The sequence below is a fragment of the Crassostrea angulata genome, chromosome 9, assembly GCF_025612915.1.
Source record: "Crassostrea angulata isolate pt1a10 chromosome 9, ASM2561291v2, whole genome shotgun sequence".
NCBI classification, from domain to species: Eukaryota; Metazoa; Mollusca; class Bivalvia; order Ostreida; family Ostreidae; genus Magallana; species Magallana angulata.
Window position 1 is genome coordinate 37,860,206 of NC_069119.1, and position 11,167 is coordinate 37,871,372.

The 11,167-nt window shown below is 35.8% G+C and overlaps 1 pseudogene; it reads left to right on the forward strand.

The window, feature by feature from the left end:
- LOC128163002 (uncharacterized) overlaps positions 1–10,875 on the forward strand; it is a 206,920-nt pseudogene extending 196,045 nt beyond the window's left edge.
- Positions 10,876–11,167: the final 292 nt, after the last annotated feature.

Below are 11,167 nucleotides of genomic sequence, written 5' to 3' on the forward strand. Positions count from 1 at the left end.
TGCTAACAAAAATATACCCCACATTTGCTGCTTGATACCGGTAAATAAAATGTCCTTGAAACTGTATGCATGGTCAAGTACTTTGTTTGTAGTTTGATACATACCTGCTACGTTTCTTGTCGGGAATAGAACGGCCACCTGCCATCAGCAATTCAAATGCGTTTACAGCTTTTTTAGTCGCATTTGCAGCATGTTGTTGAAGTTTATTAAGCTCTGGATCGTCGGTTGTTTTGCATATGAATAAAAAGGATCTTAATGAAAAGTTGCGAACGACTTCCCCCACCGATAAGGAACCGTGTATTCTTGTTTGATTTTGTGCAGACACCGTAAATTCTGCTTCTTTTGAATTATTCTGACAATCATGGTAAGATTCAAAGAGGTGTGTAAATGTTGTTGAATCCTTTACGCTAGTGATAAATTTCTTGCCATCTTTCAAATGTATACAAGGTTGGAATTCCAGAGACAGCACACTGGCTGTCTCCGGACACGCCATGTTAACGCAGTCAATGTTTATCGTGCGCTTTATCGACAAGACAGGTCAGGGTTTATTCTCAAACGTTTAGAAGACCGATTAGCTAAAATTTAAAACCTGTCGGTCAATCTTAATATTTCCGGGAAAAAAAACCTTGGCGATCGAAAAAATTTTTAGGGTCGGGGGTTAAAATATAGGGTCGGTCGGGCGACAGGAAACAGGAATTTTTTTTTTTTGGCCTTACCAAAAATAATCGTGTCAAGTCGTACATGAACACATTCGGGTTTATTTTGTTAAGACATTCTTGAAATCGGAAAGGTTTTTGTTAAGTCGTTCTTAAATTCATTCGGATTTTGTTAAGTCGTACCAAGAATTATTCGATTTTTTTATGATTGTTTTAGTTACTCTTGTTATTGGCTTAAGAACTCTGCTTCTTACGGGTACTTCTAGCTTTTCTCTCGACATTAACGGAAGACCCACTCGTTGCTTTGCAACGAGCTTTGCTCTAGTTCCAATTATGATACAACAGTAATTTATTCAGCTATCAAATGTATCATTATTCTCTCAACAATGGTAAAAGATGGATAAATTGATTGATATCTGTGTACATTATGTTTAAACTGTGATTTAGATAAGAGTTAACCTTCTCTGACACAACTTTAAAAGCAGTATAATGTTGATTGTATAGATCTATTAACTTTTCAATCAGCTAATCCTTCTCTTTTCTTTTAATGATAGTATAAATTGATGAATTGATCATGGATTATCAGTTTAAATACAAATCTGAAGGTTGATTGACCTAAGTTTCTGGGACACTACTGCTTTTAAATAAACAAAGTCTCACTGATCAAGCAAAGTGAAAAGGGGAATAACTGAATTTTAACTGAAAGGAGTTGTTCCCCTTTTCACCTATACTTAAAACAAGCCAAGGTTTTAATAAATGTACAATTTATATTTCTGTTCTTAAATCCTTACGTTTATGTTTAATATGTTTAATAAAACTGGAAATGCACAGAGTAATTAATTATCTTGATTATTACAAAATAGTTCCAAACACACAAGTTAGATAAAGATTAGTGTGTTAGTAATGCGCTCTCTCTCTCTCTCTCTCTCTCTCTCTCTCAGTATTTTTGCCTTACTATATGTTTTAATTGAAATTTTCTGTATAATATTACTTTGGTTTATACATGTACTGGTGTGTAGAATTATGTGTCTCTTTATAGGATTTAAGTGTATGATACACGGAGATACAGTGGATGAAGTCAAGAAAAACAAAATACATATGTGGTATAGTATTCATGTATTTTTAATGTATACTAGTATATGAATTTCTCATTAGGCAGCTAATCTTTTTGTTTCTTGGTCACTCAGGAGACCTATTGCAATCGCTCGTCTGTCGTTGTGTTTCATTCATAGACATCATAGTATACAGCTTTTAAATAGGAATGAGGGCAGTAGTCATTGTGTTAGCCCTGGGGTAGGAACTGTTAGGATAGGCCAAGGTCAACATCAATTTCTTACCAAGGTATTGACAAAATAACTATTGCCCTCATCCTTATTTAAGGTTTGTTTTGTCAAACAAGGGAAAAGTATATTGTTCTGGTAATGTCAGAGTTGGGATATTGTCAAATTATTTTCCCAAGGGACAGTAAAAAAGCAAATCATAGTCCATAGTCGAATACTCAGCCAGGGTAAGGGGGAAAGCCAGTCATAAGCCACAGTCAAATACTCAGCCAGGGTAAGGGGGAAAGCCAGTCATAGGCCACTGTCAAATACTCAGCCAGGGTAAGGGGGAAAAGCTAGTCATAGACCATCAGCAAATTGTCAAGTGACATCAAATATAATTGATGTGTTGCTATTTTTGTACATATTTGATAATTAGGTGAGAGAGGGAGAAGAACAGTACATGTATGAGAGAGTAAATATTGAGAGAGAGAGAGAGAGAGAGAGAGAGAGACAGAGAGAGAGAGAGAGAGAGAGCAGTGTCAGAGAGTGGATACTTGTTTAGCAGTCTCTCAATCCCTTTTCCCATTTGTTTTTTCTCTATCTCTCTCTCTCTCTCCAGAGAAAGCAAGCATGTATAAAAACAGAGAAAGGGATATAGAATGAATTAAGGAATGGGCAATAAGCTTAGCAAGAAAAGTCTGAGATATATACAGAGAGAAAGAAAGAGAAAAAATGAAAGACAGGACACAAGGATCTATGTTAAGTCAGAAAGAGGGAGAGAAAGAGAGATTAAGTTAAGCAATTAAACTCTCTTTCTCGCTCTCAGAATAAGCAACTGTGTTAAAATCCGAGAAATTTTGAGAAATTGAGAATGAAAGAAGGAATGAAAAACATGAGTTCAAGTTAAACAAGTTGCTGTCCTTTAAAAAAGGACTACAATACGTGGACCATTTGCATGTGTTTCCAACGAAAACGTGAAAGCCTTAAGATTATCAGAGTTTCCACCGACTCTAGCCCTCTGCTTTTAACCACTAAATTTGTACGTTGTATTACGTATACATGTACCGGTATGTATAGCCCTGACTTTTTATCTCAGAATTATAGGGTTCATACTTCTAAAATAATTATGATCTATCTATGAATGAAGTTTGTGTGTATAGTATCAGGCATTCGGTGAATTCTACTATTTGCGCTCACTTTACGATTCGCACTACTTTGTTAACTAGTATGCAGTGACAGCTTTGTGTAAATTAAAAATTTCATATTTTAATGCATTTTTCTTGAGATTTAAACTTTTCTACAGTGACATATTTATTCAATCATACTTAAATGCTTAAAAAATTTAATCGGGAAGTTCTCTAGCCTTGCCTACTATAAAAGTAAAGTTAAGTTACATGTGTATTCGGAAAACAACAAAACATTCATGATTGCAAATTATGCTATTTGATGCATGTTGTAGTTTCGGCATAACATTAACTTATAAAAAAATACTGATAGTTCATATCACATGCCAATCATTTCTTTAAACGTTTACTTTGTTTCTATACTGTTTACCGACAACTTTACAATTACAGCGCCTTTGAACTTATGTGTGCATATGGCACGGAATCCTGATCCCGATTCAGATAAACGTGTGCTAGCCTGGTTCCCTGAGCTACCCATTAGGCACAGGAACCAGGCTAGCTCATGCGCAGGCTGAATTTTCCCCATAGCATGCGGTTTAACTTTGTTTATATATTTTCTGCGTGGACCTCAGGGTCCACGCAGCAAAAACACTTTAAGGGATATACAGAGAGAGAGAGAAAAGAGAAGTTTCTCTCCTCTCTCTCTCTCTCATAGAAAGCAAGCATGTATGAAAGCAAAGAAATATTGAGAAAAGGATATAGAATGAAAGAAAGAATGAGAAATGAGCTAAGCAAGACAATTCTGAGATATATACTGAGAGAGAGAGAGAGAGAGAGAGAGATAAAGTTAAGCTATGAAGCTCCTTTTCTCTCTCAGAGAAAGCAACCATGTAAAAAGCAGGGAAATTTTGAGAAAGAGGGATAAAGAATGAAAGAAGGAATTAGAAACATGAGATCAAGCTAAGCAAGAAAATTCTGAGGGATATACAGAGAAATAGAGAGAGAGAGAAAAGAGAGAGAGAGATTGAAAGAAAAGAATCAAGGGTACATGTTAAGCCTCAGAGAGAGAGAGAGAGAGAGAATTCTTGTCTTGAAAATGTTTTAGAGAGTAAGAAAAGGATAGATAGAGAGATAGAAAGAGAAAACAAGATTACACAGAGGTCTCAGAGAGAGAAAGAGAGAATTCTCTTTCTCTCTCGCTCTCTATCTCTCTCTCTCTCAGAGAAAGCAAGCACGTATGAAAGCAGAAAAATATTGAGAAGGGATATAGAATGAATTAAGGAATGAGAAATAAGCTAAGCAATAAAAGTCTGAGATATATACAGAGAGAGAGAGAAAGAGAGAGTGAAAGAAAAGAAACAAGAGTACATGTTAAGCCTGAGAGAGAGAATTCTGTCTGGAAAATGTTCTAGAAAGGGATAGAGAGATAACAAGAGAAAACAAAATAGCATGTTTACTTAATAAGAATGAGTTCTCTCTCTCTCTATCTCTTTCTCCCTCTCTCTAATGTCAATCATATTTTGGGCCATTTCCTCAACAAGTTGAGTGTTTCTGTAACCAAAGCCATATTGATGAATCATTATATATATGAATCATTATTATCTTTGTAGGAATGATATATTATTACATTAAAGAAACATACTTTAAATGAAAACATTTTATAATAAATGTGATAGTTATATGTGGAAAGAATGTGGTTGACTTCATTTAAAACTGTCACTTTATTTTTAATTAAACAGGTTGTGATTTTGAGACCTAGTTCCTCCACACAATGGAAACAGCAAGCACTCCATGTAAAGTACATCAGTGTTCTAAGTGTCCGGGGGACACAGAGTACTATTGTGTATCGTGTCCATGTGATCTGTGTCCCCAGTGTAAAGAGAACCATGTAAAAGATCTCCAAACAATAGACCATGATGTTGTGTCACACCGTGATAAAATCAACTACATCCCAACACAAGAGATCTGTGTGAGACATTCTAGCCATGTTTATATAAAGTACTGTGAACCGTGTCAAGTTCCTGTATGTTACCATTGCACACAGCATAGAAATCACCGACAATTAGTTATTACAACATCCTATGACACAAAGCGACAACAACACAGAGGAACCATTCACACCATCAGAAGTGAGGCTCTATTTTACAGACCTGTTCTTCTGCCACGAATCAAAACTGATTTCAAAACCTGTCGCACAGAATTCTCCCTCTATCAATCAGAGATGTTAACAAAGGCCCAGACACTGAAGCATCTCATTGACTATATACAGAAAGATTTCATGTGTAATGTGTTCTGTGACTTTGATTTCAAACACAGATGTTTAAAACAGAAGAAAGAAATGATCATACATATTGTCAGCCTACAGAGATATGTACACATATATGAACAGAGGAGAGTAATCAGACCGCTACAATTCCTCTCCTCCATAAAGACAGCCCTCCCCCAGATACATCCTACACTCCACACCAGCCAGCTCTCCATGACTGAGTCACTCAACAAGGAGGATGTGATGGAGTCACTGAGTGCAATCCAAATCACAGAGAGAGGAAACCGACGCGTAGGAAACCAGTGTCTGCTGAAACTGACGTCTGGTGCTGAGCTCCATCAATCTCTCACAGTGACAGGTGTTGGTCGTTGTTTACACATTTCCTGTGTGACATCAGACCGGGTCTGGGTCAGTGATGGTAGAAACAATCTCATGTTGACAGACACAACAGGTGTCCCTCTACATCGTGTGGAGGATTCATGGAGTGGTTTAAATGTAGGTAATGGATTACACACAGTGAACAGTGAGAGTGAACTGATTTATATAGATAGGAATGATAACATCAACAAACTGTCAAAGGATATGAAAACAACCACCACATTTATAGAGAGAACAGACTCTACATGGAGACCACTGTGTGTGTTCTGGTCCCCGTCCACTGGGGATCTACTGGTCGGGATGTGTTATGTACATACATACACAGGCAAGGTAACCCGGTACAACCAGAGCGGACAACTGACACAAACCATACAACATGACAACACAGGATGGAGACTGCATAGATACCCTATCTATATAACAGAGAACAACAATGGGGATGTCGTGGTGTCTGACTATGATGACTATTGGTCTAGTGCTGTAGTGGTGACAGAGCGTGGAGGAAGACATCGTTTCTCCTACACAGGACCTCCATCAGGATCACGACTACAGCCACGTGGAATCTGTACTGACGCGCTGTCACACATCCTGGTGTGTGATGGTGAAACCAAAACAGTACAGATGTTGGACAAGGACGGTCAGTTCCTGTCACATCTACTGACAGATTCACAAGAGATGGGTGTGCCATGGAGCCTGAGGTATGATGTCAACACTCACCGTCTCTGGGTCGGATCAGGGGACAACAACAAGGTGTGTGTCTACAGGTATATCACCAGACAGGACGCTCTGACAGGTAAGTCTGAGTCATTATCATTGATGTAGTATATATGTGTTAGGTATCATACAGGTTTCAGTGAGATCTAAGTATTCCTTAGTTATTTTTGTTATATCACACAAGTCATATTAAATTGTTAATTCAGTTTATATCTATTTCATTGTGAATGTAATTCATATATTAGTTATATATCCATGTAATTGTTATTCATTATTACATGTATGTACATGTTACCATATGTAGTTTATTACTTTTATTTCTATTTATGCTCAAACTTATTTAAATAAAAAAATGTAAACATTATCATGGTTATGAAATTAATATATACAAGAGTAATTCATTTAAAGTATTTAAATGAGTTTGATAATTACTTAAATCATAGTATTTAATTAAATTAATCTACTCCTTGTAACAATACAGAATTAGAACTCTATGTTTGATGTTTGTAGATCAAAGTCGTGTGATGGAGTCACTGAGTGGAATCCCAACCCCAGGGACAGAAAAACCACAGCAAGGAAACCAGTGTCTGCTGAAACTGATGTCTCCCCCCGAGTTACTTCACTCTCTCACAGTGACAGGTGTTGATGATTGTTATCACATTTCCTGTGTGACATCAGACCGGGTCTGGGTCAGTGATTATAGAAACAATCTCATCTTTACAGATACAACAGGTGTCCCTCTACATCGTGTGAAGGATTTATGTAGTGATTTATATGGAGGATCACACACAGTGAACAGTGAGAGTGAACTGATTTATATAGATAGGAATTATAACATCAACGAACTGTCAAAGGATATGAAAACAACCACCACATTTATAAAGAAAACAGACTCTACATGGGAACCACGGTGTGTGTACTGGTCCCCGTCCACTGGGGATCTACTGGTCGGGATTTGTTATATACATACAAGGACAAAGACAGGCAAGGTAACCCGGTACAACCAGAGTGGACAACTGACACAAACCATACAGCACCACAACACAGGACGGCGACTGTATAGAGAACCTATCTATATAACAGAGAACAACAATGGGGATGTCGTGGTGTCTGACTATAGAGCTGTAGTGGTGACAGAGCGTGGAGGAAGACATCGTTTCTCCTACACAGGACCTCCATCAGGATCAGAACTATTGCCATGTGGAATCTGTACTGACGCGCTGTCACACATCCTGGTGTGTGATGGTATAACCAAAACAGTACAGATGTTGAATAAGGACGGTCAGTTCCTGTCACATCTACTGACAGAATCACAAGAGATGGGTTTACCATGGAGCCTGAGTTATGATGTCAACACTCACCGTCTCTGGGTCGGATCATGGTACAACAAGGTGTGTGTCTACAGGTATATCACCAGACAGGACGCTCTGACAGGTAAGTCTGAGTCATTATCCTTCACATTAATTAGATATAGATAACTAAGACACACAGTCCGTGTTAATTATCAGTAAATAAGATACATGCAAGACATGTTTACACTGTTTATCTGTAATTGTTTGTCAATATAAACAGCTCATTGTTACAGGGTTAGCTTTGTCTACCAGTCACTGAAATTCATTGTTTGCTTGTCTAAAATTAATAGAAATTGAATGTATTTATCATAAGATGTGCAGTCACATGTCATTCTAATTAGTTAATGAATATAACAGGTCATTGTAATTAATAAACCAGATGTTAATATAGTGACACATGTATTTGTAATTTGTTTTGAAACGAGTACAAGTCGATTGAAATAATTTAATTAATTACATAACTATTAAAGCTTGTGTCAATGTTATTAGGTTTAACTTATTTGTAGATGTAGCTCTGTCTTATATATACTGTATGATGTTGATTATCAATTAACAGCTAATTAATCTCTTGTTGTAGATGAACACAGACCCCGTCCTGATGGGGAGGACTTGTACAGCTCAACATCAGCTGTAGAATGGAGATAGCTTGGATATTGACAGGTTGTAAATGTTTCTGTACAAATCTAGTCTGCTCTCAAAACCACACATGTTGGTTGTCACTTTGTGATCATACAAACATGGTTGTCTGTTGCTTAATATGAAATTGAATGTAATGAAATTGGATTACAGAGATATATTAAATAATAATTAATAAACACTTAGTGTTTAGATTTATACTTGTGTCTTTTTTCACCATTAGATATGAAGAATGTTATTGAATACAAACATTGTGGATTCCTAACCATGATTTTCCATTTAAAGTATCCAACACAGTTTATGGTGGAATCAAACCAAATATTTCCTAAAGAGACAGATAACCGGTATCTTATTGAGTGATGTAACAGACCGTGTGTTTATAGCTCTACACAGACTTATTGAGTGATGTAACGGACCGTGTGTTTATAACTCTACACAAACTTATTGAGTGATGTAACGGACCGTGTGTTTATAGCTCTACACAAACTTATTCTGTGATGTAACGGACCTGGTGTTTATAGCTATACACAAACTTATTGAGTGATGTAACGGACCGTGTGTTTATAGCTCTACACAAACTTATTGAGTGATGTAACGGACCGTGTGTTTATAGCTCTACACAAACTTATTCAGTGATGTAACGGACCGTGTGTTTATAGCTATACACAAACTTATTGAGTGATGTAACGGACCGTGTGTTTATAGCTCTACACAAACTTATTCAGTGATGTAACGGACCGTGTGTTTATAGTTCTACACAAACTTATTGAGTGATGTAACAGACCATGTGTTTATTGCTCTACACAGACTTATTGAGTGATGTAACGGACCGTGTGTTTATAACTCTACACAAACTTATTCAGTGATGTAACGGACCGTGTGTTTATAGCTCTACACAAACTTATTCTGTGATGTAACGGACCGTGTGTTTATAGCTATACACAAACTTATTGAGTGATGTAACGGACCATGTGTTTATAGCTCTACACAAACTTATTGAGTGATGTAACGGACCGTGTGTTTATAGCTATACACAAACTTATTGAGTGATGTAACGGACCGTGTGTTTATAGCTCTACACAAACTTATTGAGTGATGTAACGGACCGTGTGTTTATAGTTCTACACAAACTTATTCAGTGATGTAACAAACCGTGTGTTTATACCTCTAGTCTGCTCTAAACAGACGTATTCAGTGATGTAGCGGAAGTTTTTTTTATAGCTTTACATGAACTGTTGTTTTGGGTAAATGATTTCTCAGAGAACTGGTTTTTAAAATGAACTTTCTCATCAATTTTACATGTATCTTGGTTTTACTTACATGTTGATTTAAAAATTCTATGTCTTCTTAAGGCCTAAGAAAAAAAATTGTTCGTTTCCGCTTTCCTGATCGACCCTAGCTTTTACCCCCCGACTCAAAACTTTTTTAAAGGATTTTTGATGGAAAATCGTTTATTTTTGTTTTTATCCGATTTGAAAAAAAAATTACTCAAAATTTTGGTCACAAAAACACTTGAAGCAGTTACTCTTCTCAAATCAGTGTAATTCAAACGTTTTGTATGTTTCCATGTGTTGCAGATTTTAATAATGCTCTCATCGTTGGCAGAGGAAGTATCTGATATATAATATCATTTTTGTGTTTTCTTTAGACCAGCTTATTAGTCAGGAATCATATTAAAAGTATTTCTCATTTTATACCATTCAGCAGTGCCAGTATCTAACCGGCATGTATGGATACTGCAATATTAAAGGGAAAAAAATATTTGAAAAAATAAAAAAAAATTCTGACCGACCGACCCTACTTTTTTTCAGCATCAAAGCGGAAACAAACTATTTTATTTTTTGTTAGGCCTAAATACAATTATTCAATATTGTACACCCATGTCTTTTTCCTTTATCTTTATGTCTGTCAACTTGAAGTTTTTGAAAGTATTATTTGAGAAGATCAAATACATGCAACCATAGTATATTCATAAATGTTTGATGTTTTAATAATTTAAAATTAATAATTATAGCTGATAGAAATGATATTGATCATTGAACTGAGTTAACATGAAATATAGGGATGACTAGCTTTTATAGATGTACATTTATACAGAAATCCACCTTAATTTAGTCAGTTAAATGGCACATTGCTAAAATCTAATCCATCTGGGGCAAAGCTTGTTTAATTTATTTAAATTTATCCTAAATATTAAAAATTGAAATATTAAGTAAATTTAATGTTGTCCGAACTCAAGTACAAAATGTCTCTATGCCCCCCTGTACAACAACAGTTTATTAATGACATTTCTTGATATGAGAATACTATTGATTTTAACGTCATCTCTGAACTGAGAATCAAGTCAGCTTCTTTTACAGTGGTGCTGTTTTTTGTGTGCACAGATACTGCATTTTTGCGCTTCATGTTATGTTTTTTCCCAAGTAATCTCATTTTTGATTCACATTTGATGTACATATGAAAGGGAATAAAATACATTTAACTATCCATATAGTTATATTTTTTTATTAGTCAGACTCTGTGCAGTTTACAAAAGAACAGGAAAACAATAATGGATCAAAATAATCATCTAAGTATTGTAAATCTACTTCAGTATGATGGTTTATCAGGTATAAAAAGCAGGATATGTATTTTATAAACAAAGTGATTTGATTTTAAAAGGGACATAACTCCTCAAAAATCTATCATATCAAATTTTCCTGCAATCTGACATGCATGTTTATACTGGTTTTTTGTAACGACAATAAAATTATAAATTGAAATGTACAGAAATGCAAAA